Genomic DNA, 12,482 nt, shown 5'->3' on the forward strand with positions numbered 1-12,482 from the left:
CCTGAGGGCGCTCTCGGCGCTGTGCCTGGCGTAAGGTTTCTTTCCGTCAGCCGGGCGTGTCTGGCAGCCGCGAACAGGCCAGGCGCCTGGGAGCTTCCCGTGGTGCTCGGTTGCCATGGAGCGTGAAGACAGAGCAGGTGGCTGGAGGTGGCGCCCCAGCAAAGGCTGACATTCTTGTGCCCAAAGATTTTGCATCTGGGCAGCCAGCCCATTAGCGGACCTGAGAGACCTCTTGTCTCATTGAAAGAAACAGGAAAGGTTGAGATCATCATTGCATTACATCCTCACACCCCTGGGCTGCTGTCTACTTGGCCAGCACGGTGAACTGCCTACCATTCGCTTCAAGTTCAACCACCACTCAAGCATTGTGACTTAAGACCACAAAAATTGGAGACGTTCCTCCTGGGAAAAGGGCACCGTGGCTTTGGTGCGGTGAGTCTGGGCACGTGGGAGCATGTGGGAAGGGGCTGATGGCTTCTTCAGTTCATTGGGTACTCAGAGGCTGTCAAGTGTTTCTTCCTCAGTAGACCTCACCTGCTGAGCATGAGCACTGCTTCTGCTGCTGATCTGTTCGAGACATCAGAGCGGCCTGGCTGCCTCTGGTGGGGGGTTACTTTGGCCTTTTGTTGGAGAGCATGTTGAGAGCAGAGACCAGCATTCCTCATCCGGAGTCTTTCTTACCCAGGAGACTGGCACCCCGTCTGTTTGCACAATACAGTTTTAGACTCCGAGTCACCTTACGTTCTCTTCTTGGTATCACTTTGCATTAAACTCAGCAGCGTTCTAGTACCTTGGCTTCTCCTTTCAGGAAGCAGAGAGGCCTGGGCAGATGAAAGGGTTGCATATATTAGATGCCCACTCACCTGGGACAGCCAGGTTTTGGTAACAGGGTTTTATCACCTCCAGCCCTACAAAACTCTCACCAGGCTGCCCTAGGCAAAGTGGTGAAACACGTCCAGTTCATCCAGCACTTTTTTCCCATCTCTCCTTATGTCAACACTAGCCAGCATATCCTTCCATTCCCACCAGACAGAGCTTCATACGGTAAGTGTGTGTTGACATTTATTTGGCCAAGCAGTGTGTGCCAGGCTCTGGGCTAGGCCCTGGAGGCGTGGCAGTGAACAGAACAGACAAGGCTCCTCCCTCATGGAGGGGTTGAAAGCTGCCATGACATTTGCTATATACATTTTTCTTTATACTTTGTACAGACAGAAGGATAAAATGAACATCAATCAAGTGTCCTCTTAAATAGAAAAATAAGTTACAAAGGGGAAACTGGCCATGGAAGCCTGGGCCGTGGGGAGGGAGTGGGGAGGGGCTTCTCAGAGCAGCTGGTTGGTCTCTGAGCCTTAGTGGTCACTGCCACGTGCCCCCCCCCCCAATCTGCCAGCCACAGCTTTCTTCCCTGCTGCCCGCCTTTGATGTCATTGGTCGGCTCTGTCATTTCTAATCAGGGTGGGATTAGGTCAAAGGTGAGAACCAATCCCTGCTCTATTTAAAACTGAGGGCTTCCCTGGTGGCGCAGTGGTTGAGAATCTGCCTGCTAATGCAGGGGACACGGGTTCGAGCCCTGGTCTGGGAAGATCCCACATGCCGCGGAGCGGCTGGGCCCGTGAGCCACAGCTGCTGAGCCTGCGCGTCTGGAGCCTGTGCCCCGCAGCGGGAGGGGCCGCGATAGTGAAAGGCCCGCGCACCGCGATGAAGAGCGGTCCCCGCACCGCGATGAAGAGTGGCCCCCACTTGCCGCAGCTAGGGAAAGCCCTCGCACGAACCGAAGACCCAGCACAGCCAAAAATAAATAAATAAATAAATAAAAATAAATTAATTAATTAAAAAAAAAAAACTGAATGATAGATATATACACTACTATGTATAAAATAGATAACTAATGAGACCCTACTGTATAGCACAGGGAACTCTACTCAGTGCTCTGTGGTGACCTAAATGGGAAGGAAATCCAAAAAAGGGGATATATGTATACGTACAGCTGATTCACTTTGCTGTACAGCAGAAACTAATGCAACATTGTAAAGCAGCTATACTCCAATAAAAATTAATTTAAAAAATAAATTTAAAAAAATTGAATGATAGAGGGCTGGCAGAGGGGCTGGCAGTAGCCACTTACAATTATCTAAACACCAACCACATACTCTCCCGACTCCAGACTTACATTCATAATGTTCTCTTTATGGGAACTACTCCATAGTGATACCTGATGAAGTTTGATCTTTTCAAGGCCCTCCTCCAATCCCTAATTTTCCCCAAATGAGTTAACCCTCCCCCAAATATGAGTTAATCTTCCCCCAGGCCCACACGACATGTTTCTAGTCCTTCTTAATAACAATTCACACACTGGGTCTGCACTGCAATTGTTTCTCTGTGTGTCTTTTTCTTCCCATTGAACTGGGAACTCCTGGGGTAACAGGCAGGTGTTGTCACCTCTGTATAGCTTATAGTACATAGCACGTGACAGAAGCGCTTCACAAACGGACCACTCTTTGCAGACAGACCTGCATTCAAATTCTGACCCTGACTTTTACTAACAAGGTGAACTCAGCAAGCTGATTAACCACCCTGAGCCTCAGTTTCCTCAGCTGTAAAATGGAGATAACAATTACCTCAAAGGAGTCTAAAGACAGTACCAGGAATGTGGTGGTTATGCTGTACCGTCTGACCCATGTTATAATGATGATGGTGGATAAAGACGTAACATCCTCAACTTCTGTGTATGAGCAATATAATAAAACTGATGCCACCAGAAAACAACTATTCCGTAAGAATTTCCAGAGTCTTTCTCACACCTGCCATGCTAGAGATGCTTTAGTTGGTGACTGGAATTTCTCTAATAGAAAAGAAGGTTGGCAGTGCTGCAGGAATAGACAGATGAATCATAATGTTTGGAGATGTCTTCAATGAAAGTAAAAAGAAGAGCAGCTGAAAAGATACATAAAAGAGCTTCACTGCGTCCTTTTATCAACCACGCAAAAAGGAATATAATAAAATCTCCCCCCCTGCAAAAAAAAAGATAATTTTTTGATCATCAGTATTTCTGTGGAATCTTCTGTTTGTTAACATTCCAACTTAGACCAAATCTAGAGCCATCTTAATGGAAATCCCCCCCACTTTTTTTTGCCAATTTATTTGCTCCCTGGAGCTCATGTCCGCAGAGAGAGATTCTACTACATCGGAGTAATTGAAGCATATTTTGGAAGCGTGGACCTTTCTGATAACATCCGGTAAAAGCTGTGCCTCTACGCGGAATGCAAGCTGGGAAGAAAGCTGGGTAACAGCAGTAACAGTTGAAAACCAGGACCATTTCTTTGAGATGGGGCCTCTAAGGTAAATTACACTGTATTCCTTCTCCCCACTCAACTTCTGAACACAGGCAAAATTGATTTAAAATAAAGATGGCACTTAAACTAAAAAGAGGTCATGAGAGGGCAGGGAGACAGAGTGAGAAGGAAGGGCCATCATTGATTCTTAGGGATCTCAGTGAGGGAGAATGGTGGTGACACTAGAATATTTTAACAGAAAAACCACCGGACTCTGAATCCAAAGATCCAGATGTGAGTTCTGGTTCCTTCACTTAGAGAGCTGAGAGAACTTCAGATATTGACTCATCTCTCAGGACCTCTGTTCCTCATCTCTAAAATGGAGATAAAAGTACATCACCGACCTCACAGGGATGCGGGGGAACTGAGTGAGATAGGAAACAAAAGCACCTTGTAAATGCAACAGCCCCATTCATTTTTTTTTAAATTTATTTATTTATTTTTGGCTGTGTTGGGTCTTCGTTGCGGCGCGCGCTTTCTCTAGATGAGGCGAGCGAGGGCTACTCTTTGTTGCGGTGCGCGGGCTTCTCATTGCGGTGGCTTCTCTTGTTGGGGAGCATGGGCTCTAGGCACGTTGGCCTCAGTAGTTGTGGCACATGGGCTCAGTAGTTGTGGCTCACGGACTCTAGAGTGCAGGCTCAGTAGTTGTGGCACACGGGCTTAGCTGCTCCGCGGCATGTGGGACCTTCCCCGACGAGGGATTGAACCCATGTCCCCTGCTTTGGCAGGCGGATTCTTAACCACTGCGCCACCAGTGAAGTCCCAGCCCCATTCATTTTAAAGCAATTGTTTTAAACCCAACTGATTTTGTAAAGTGTGTAATAAGAGGAGCAAAATAGATCAAAATAGTAACAATAGTTACTATTTCATAATGTTGTGTTTGGGGCAACAATTTTGTTTGTATTTTTATTTATACTTCTGTTTGTACCTCATTATCTTGCCAGCCTTTCCACAATGAGCATGCATTACATTTGCAATCAAGAAAGTTACATAAAAAAAAAAAAAAAAAGAAAGTTACATTAACCAGTTAATATATGTGTGGCTTAGAGATACACACCATGTAGTGAAAGTATAAAGGAATGTGGGAGAATGTTACACACTGACTTCAGGATAAGGTTACCATTCGGATAAGAAAGGAGATGGGATGGAGAAGAATGCGTGAAAGCTCCAACTGTATTGGTAAAGATCAAATTCTTAAGTAGGGACTCCCCTGGTGGTCCAGAGGTAAAGAATACGCCTTCCAATGCAGGGGATGAGGGTTCAATCCCTGGTCGGGGAACTAAGATCTCATGTGCCACGGGGCAACTAAGCCCGCATGCCACAACTATTGAGCTTACATGCCTCAACTAGAGAGCCTGTGTGCCGCAAACTACAGAGCCCACTCGCTCTGGAGCCCGTACGCCACAACTAGAGAGAGAAAACCAGCATGCCACAACTAGAGAGAAGCCCGAGCAGACCGTGGGCCATGATGAAAAGATCTCATGTGCCACAACTAAGACCTGACGCAGCCAAAAAATGTAAGGAAAATAAATAAATTAAATAAATAAAAATTTTTTTAAAAAGCCATTAGAGTTTAAAAAAAAATTCTTGAGTAGAGTCCTGGGTACGCAAGTATTTTTTTAATGATTTATGTATTGTATGTGTTTTAAATATTTCATTATAATTTTTTTTTTAATTTATTTTTATTTATTTATTTTTGGCTGTGTTGGGTCTTCATTTCTGTGCGAGGGCTTTCTCTAGTTGCGGCAAGTGGGGGCCACTCTTCATCGCGGTGCGCGGGCCTCTCACTATCGCGGCCTCTCTTGTTGCGGAGCACAGGCTCCAGACGCGCAGGCTCAGTAGTTGTGGCTCACGGGCCTAGTCGCTCCGCGGCATGTGGGATCCTCCCAGACCAGGGCTCGAACCCGTGTCGCCTGCATTAGCAGGCAGATTCTCAACCACGGCACCACCAGGGAAACCCCATTATAATTTTTAAAACAAAGTATCAGTGCTGGGTACAAAGCATTATGTGCAAGGGTGCTTATTAATTTGCAACAATCAAAATATTTTAAACTGTCCAACAATAGAAAATTGGTTAAATAAATTTTGGCACAGTAAAAAAAGGAAGATAATATTGTTAATATTATTATGATTGTCCTATGAACCTTAAGTCACCTCGTTTCACTGAGCTAGCCACTTCCTCTACCATTGAGAGTGGAAGATGACAGAAAGTTGGCACCTAATTGAAAATTTGATTCCTCCCACTTCATTTTCTCCAGTACTTTATTAAGCCCATTATTGGTCTAAATGTATCCACTTAGGTGAGTATTCCTGAGGATTTAGAAATGTTCAGTCAGTATTGTGCATCGTCCCACACATATAAGAATATTTAATACTTAAACAAGGAGATATGAAGAAGGAAAAATTTGCAAGGCCCAAGCGAGGCCACCTACTATCAGGACCTACAAAAGTTAGCCTTTAGTTAGCATACTTGCCTCTTTACTTTCCAGGTGAGAAGGCTTGATTTAGGTTGACCTTTTGTCTCCTTCCTCTTATCAAGTTGTTAAACTAAGGGAACATTTTCTCACTTATTTCATTAGCCTCTACGACAGATATTAAATAGTAATGGACCTTGCCAAGGATTTGACATTTCTGTCCACCTGCTTCTGCACATTCTATCCAAGAATTCTAAGAAATGTAGCTTTCAAATCAGTGATTAAAGACAACTGGCTTTCTGCTCTGTTCTCGGGTGATTACACTGTGATCTTGCAGCTTAAGGTAAGTTTTTTCCATTTTTATAAATCAAAAATAACATTATTTTATAAATGTGTACATTGCTGATGCAGATACAGCTGCCAGCCACTAGGTGTCACAATGGCGAATTACAGTCTCATTTCAGAGGATCACCAGGATAGGTCTTAGTGCAGAAAGGTGAGCTAGATTTGTCCTCAGCCCCTCAAGACCCCTGCTTCTGCCCTGTTCGCTTCAACAGCTTAGTGATCTCTCTCAAACTTTCAGGAAGGGACCCAGCAGAGTTATGTGGGAATATGAGCACGCAGACTGCTTCACCCAGGAGTATTTATTGTCCCTCTTACCTGAGGCTGACATTTTTACCCTAGGATTTTTTTTTCCCACTTATCAGTGAAAACCCCTTAGTATATTCTCTCAATTCTTTCCTTTCTTCCCCCTGTTGCTAATATTTCCTTGGCTTACTTCCACCCTATGACCTCTGGATTCACGAGAGAACCAGATGCAGATGTGGGAACACTCCCTAAGTTTTCCCGCAGAACCTCTGCAGAGCTGCTGTGGCAAAGCCATTTGTGCTGATGCTATTGATACACTTTCTCTGTGGTGCAGAGAGGGGGCAAAGGGAGGAACAGGGTCTTGACCTTGAGAAATGATTCAGAAACTGTGTGTAAGGGACCATGGAAATAAAAAGCATAAACAAAAAATGAAAAATGTGACCAGGGGGGCTTCCCTGGTGGCGCAGTGGTTGAGAATCTGCCTGCTAATGCAGGGGACACGGGTTCGAGCCCTGGTCTGGGAGGATCCCACATGCCGCGGAGCAACTAGGCCCGTGAGCCACAACTACTGAGCCTGCGCGTCTGGAGCCTGTGCTCTGCAACAAGAGAGGCCGCGACAGTGAGAGGCCCACGCACCGCGATGAAGAGTGGCCCCCGCTTGCCACAACTAGAGAAAGCCCTCACACAGAAACGAAGACCCAACACAGACAAAAATAAATAAATAAATTAAAAAAAAAAAAAAAAAAGAAAAATGTGACCAGGAAAATATTCCGTGAGAAATAAAATAAATTAAAATAAGATCTAATCAACTCCATTATACATGCTTTCCTTCTGTACTATGTGTGTATGTCAGGGAAACTGCTGGGACCATCTGTTAAATGTTTATTTCCATTATTACTTCTGAGGTGCCAAAAATCCTGTAATGGGAAGAAAGAAGAAAATAGCCTTTAAGACTGTTGGAAAATGATCAAGAAAAGAAAAAGCCAGAAGCCAAGTTCAGGCTTAAGTTCTGTCTTCCTTTTTATACCAGAAAGTTCTAGAACACGCAAGTCCACCTTTTTAGGGAATTACTACCTAGGCATATTGTTGATGCCACTTCTTTATGGCTGGGAAGGGGACACTTGGGAGGAAGACATCATGTCATTTGTAAATACTTCTTTAAAAGGACAGAGGAAGTCAAGCAAAGACAGGAAACAAAGCTTCTACTTTCCTTGTTAGCTCTTCTGGAAAAAAGGTTTGAGAAGAAGGATGAAGCCATCAGCCAAAATAAGATACAAGAGCTTGTCTGTACAATTTGATTATTCATGCTTTCCTTGCCCACAATTAGTCTGGATAATCAAATACTGAGTGACCCAGAAAGACTAAAAGACAATGAGGCACTTTCAGGTGGCCTCACATGCTCCTGAGGTTTAATCCTGCTCACTAGCGTCCAAGAAGAGCTTCATCATGGAAAAACTGAACACGAAAAGATTTGGCATCCCTGAACAAAACTTGAAAATTTGTGTTCACATTGGATTAACTTTATAGGAGGAAAAATTGGGTTTTTCTGTTCCCTGAACTGTAAGAATTTGGATAGATAAAAACTTAAACTGCCAGCAGCTTCAGAGTTAATAACCCTGAATCTTGTTGCCAAAAACTAATTTTAGTTGGCGGAAAGCAAAGTGAGAGTCTACTGATTTGGCCGAAACTTGCAAATGACAAATTGTCATTTTTTCTCCACCTAAATAAAATAGCTTCTACTGAAACATTGTGAATTTCTAGGATATTGAAACTAACATATATGACTTACTTTAAAGACCTTTGGGCACTTCAGTAAATAAATGTTTTGGCTGGAATACAACACAGCAGTTTGGTAAAAAAGAAGTCAATCTGTTTAAGGAAAGGTATAGTGAGATTTCAGTATTTTACAGAACAAAATTATTTTAAGCTTAGCCTTTGGAAGGGTCATGTTTTTGGAGAAAGCAAAGGATTGTGGTTCTTCACATGTACTATCTCATGTTGTTCTCACAACCCAACCAGGCAGGTATTTTTATCCATATGTTCTAGACAAGCAGCCGAGGCACAGGAAGATTTAGTAACTTTCCCAGGGTCTTAAAGCTGGTTTTGGAACCGGGGCCTGGATACAGGTGATCCAGCTTCAGAACTGCCTCTGTAAAGCATACGGGAAAAGTTTTTCACCTCTGGGATATTATAAAGATGGCAAGATGCAAGAAAACCTTTAAAGTATGGAATTAGAGCTTACCACCCACACAAGAAAATGGAGGTGATAGTTCTAATGATTGACATAATGCTTTCATCAAAAGTCCATGATACATACACACGCTACCACATGTAAACTAGTCGGCTGGTGGGAAGCAGCAGCATAGCACAGGGAGGTGGGCTCGGTGCTTTGTGACCACCTAGAGGGGTGGGATAAGGAGGATGGGAGGGAGGCTCAAGAGGAAGGGGATATGGGGACGTGTGTATGCATATGGCTGATTCGCTTTGTTGTGCAACAGGAACTAACACGGTATTGTGAAGCAATTATACTCCAATAAAGATCTATTAAAAAAAAAAAAGCCCATGATACTATTGATCATGAATTCCTCTTTTGTGTCAGTGAGATTAATTCTGGACTTGATACAATGTATCTAAGTTTTAAATAGATCATTTTGGCTTTGCAAAGATATGGCTTCTAGTATCATTCTGATTGTATCACCAGGAGATTTCTCATTTCCCCTGTGAAGAAGAGAAAACAGCCAGATTGAATCACAATAATTAATAAACCCCCCTCCAAAGCATTGGTTAAGCACTGCTCCACATCCTCTTGCAGTTTTTTTTTTTTAATCCTTTTACTCTTGATAAAAAAGGATGCTGAGAAGATGAGCAAGGCTTTAATCAGTGCGAAATCAAACCAAAGGCTGATTTAAGCAATTTCTGGAAATAATGTCCAGGTCATTCCACATCACTGACATTATGAGAAACAGATACCATTCATGAACTACTGAAAGAAAAAAAAAACATAGTTTGAAACAAAAGTGTGCATTTAAGATCATATTGTCCCATTCTATTCCAGTGTCAAAAACTGGCATTCATTTCAGAAATCAGCCTAATAGGATTGCAGGGATTTTTCTTGAATACATTAAATCATTCTCAGAAAAGAAAACTACTACTAAAAAAAAAAAAAAATCAACGTGCTTCTCAGTTCTCTCAAAATTTAAGGCAGTATTCGTAATGGCACCCTAAGAATATCTTTTTTTTTTTTTTTTTTTTTTTGCCACACCACGCGGCTTGTGGAATCTTCATTCCCCGACAAGGGGTTGAACCCAGGCCCATGGCAGTGAAAGCACGGAGTCCTAATCTCTGGACCATCAGGGAAGTCCCTGTTTTTCGACGTCTTTTTTTTTTTTTTTTTTTTTTTTTACGGCACCCTAAGAATAATATGATGTATTCCTTAAAACTTCTCACATACATCAATTTACCAGATCCCCATAGCAAGTATATACCAATTTTAAGATTAAGAGATTAAGATTAAGAAACAGATTAAAAAATAGAGGCCTGTACAGATGAGAAAGGTACTCACTGATACTGTAATAAGAGTATCTTTTAAATGTAAACCTAAGTTCCTTAAGAGTTAAACAAATGTCTAATGCCTAATTCACTTACTATTAAAAGTGGAGATCACAACCTTCAGACAGCTATCAGATTTCTATCATCTTTCCTGATAACCAAAAAAGTGAAACAACTCTTTTTAAAGGGAAACCATTTCCTGTGACACCTTACCCTAGAAAACAAACCAAAAAATTGTGAGTAGATGTTGAACAACAGTGGTACCCACAGGGACTTCCCTGGTGGTCCAGTGGTTAAGACTCTGCCCTTCCACTGCAGGGGGCACAGGTTGATCCCTGGTTGGGGAACTAAGATCCCACATGCTGAGAGGCGCAGCCAAAAAAAAAAAAAATAGAGATTAAAAAAAAAAAAAGGTACCCACAAATAATCTGAAATATCCTATAGTACTCTGTACCTTAGAAAGTGACTGCAAGTCAAAATGTTCCATTACATAAAGAAGGCTGCCCAACAAGCTTAAAATTCAATAATTTATTGTGTTATCTGTTTTATTGTCAGTTATCAGAATGAAGTATACCAAGAAGTCAATTAACTAAGACTTTATCCTTTAGACAATAATACACTGGTACTTTGGCTGATATCAAATAATTTGAACTTGTAAAGAATTTTATAATAATTTTTTTTAAATGATACATATTTATAAGAAAGAAAACCAGGATTTTAGCAAGTTAACTACAGAAGAGCATATAAATGCTAAAGCTAAAATGAACAGGAATGCTGGTTGCTCAGGGAATAATTTAAATGAAGTGAATTCTGATTCGCAACTTGAAAATGTTGACAAATAGATGGGCAGGATTTAGGAAGCATTTTTAGTAGAACATGATAAGGAAAGACAGGAGGAAAGAAGAGCAAGACAGGTTTGGGTGTGTGTTAGGGGAGAAACAGAGATGCATTTGTTTGGAGGTGAAAGTTCTCCAAACCCCCACATGCTTTCATCAGTAAGGGAGTCACTTTACTTTCTCTTCTTTGAAGAGGGTTTGGAGACTATTTATTTCAAGATGTGATGGAAAATTAGAGTGAAAATTAAGTGTCTAGTGAGTTAGGCATGCAAAACCATCACCATTTCCTCTCCATTCTGTTCATCACCAAGTCTGCTCATCCTACTATATTCTTGATCTCTGTGAATGGTAAAACCATCCATCTAGTTTACAAACTTGAATCTTTCTCCATGCCCCTCTCATTTAATCTGTCATCAAATCCTATAAAGCGACGTCCTAAGTATTTCTTGAAAATACTCCTTCTGGTTCCACTACTGCAGCTTATACTCTGGCCTCTTAATGGGTCTCAGGTCTGTGAGTCTAATCCCCCCACCCCACCCAGTTGCTAGCAGGATCCTTCTAAAATAGAGTTAATTATGGTATTCTACTTAAAATTCCTCAGTGATATCTCATAGCTTTCAGAAACGTGTAAACTCATGGATCCTGCCTGCTTTTCTAGCTTCATCTTCACAACCCCATACATGCATGTTTTGTTCCAGGCAAGCTGAGTGATACATCCCTACTCGCCTCCATGTTCTTCCCTCTGCTCACCAATTCACCTACACAACTGTCACTTGACTTTTAAACTTTGACTCCCACGTGATCATCTCTTCTAGAATGCCGTCTTTAATCCCTCAGTCTGATATCTATGACTCTCTTTTTGGCTCCCATCCATAGCCCCAGGTCTAAAACATGATCATGGCCTGAAGCAGACTAGGCAAGGGCCAGCCAGGCAGTTGTCCAGGGCACCAGTCTTCAAAAAGATTTACACGTGGTTAGGAACATTGCAGAGAGAGAATATAGTGTTTATCAATACCACTGGTGCTTAGAAGGACTACTTCAACAAGGTTCTAGGAATCAGAAGGTGAGAAGACCCAAGAATATGCTTGAATAACAATAAAGGATTTCTAAACTGCCTTTCAAAGAGGGTGAGTTTGGTTAGTTTCCATGTTTTTGTTTTGCTAGTTAGGTGTGCAAGTTAGGAGTCCAAGCTGAGCTGCTTAGGACAGCACAGGAGAGGGAACCTCTGCCAATAGGTGTCCTTCTCTGTCCTTCCCTGCACTGTGCTTGTGGTGGGGGATCTGTGCAAAAACTGTGGTCTCTCCCCAAAAGGAAAGTGGAACAAATGCTTAAAGAACATCAGTTTGAAGGGGAACCAAATATCTAACTAGCTTTTTCAGGGTACACCATGTTTCTGGCTGGTTCTGGTCATAATATATATCATATGATCTTGTAATAAGTTGAATTACTTGCCTAAGTTCTCCATAAGCTTCCCAAGGACTGAGAGTATGATTTTTTTGTTTTGTTACAAATCTGAAAAAGGTACATGTTCACTCAAAGTGTGTGATCTAGAGGGATGATGATACAAAGATCAAGAGTTAGCAGTGTATATTTAGCACTGTCCAGAGAAGAACGACCTTGAGTCAAACAGGTAAGAATATTCTGTTCACTCAAGAGGTATTCTATTTTTATTTTTTAATTAATTAATTAATTTATTTTTGGCTGTGTTGGGTCTTCGTTTCTGTGCGAGGGCTTTCTCTAGTTGCGGCAAGCGGGGGCCACTC

The sequence above is a fragment of the Balaenoptera acutorostrata genome, chromosome 3, assembly GCF_949987535.1.
Source record: "Balaenoptera acutorostrata chromosome 3, mBalAcu1.1, whole genome shotgun sequence".
Classification (NCBI taxonomy): Eukaryota; Metazoa; Chordata; class Mammalia; order Artiodactyla; family Balaenopteridae; genus Balaenoptera; species Balaenoptera acutorostrata.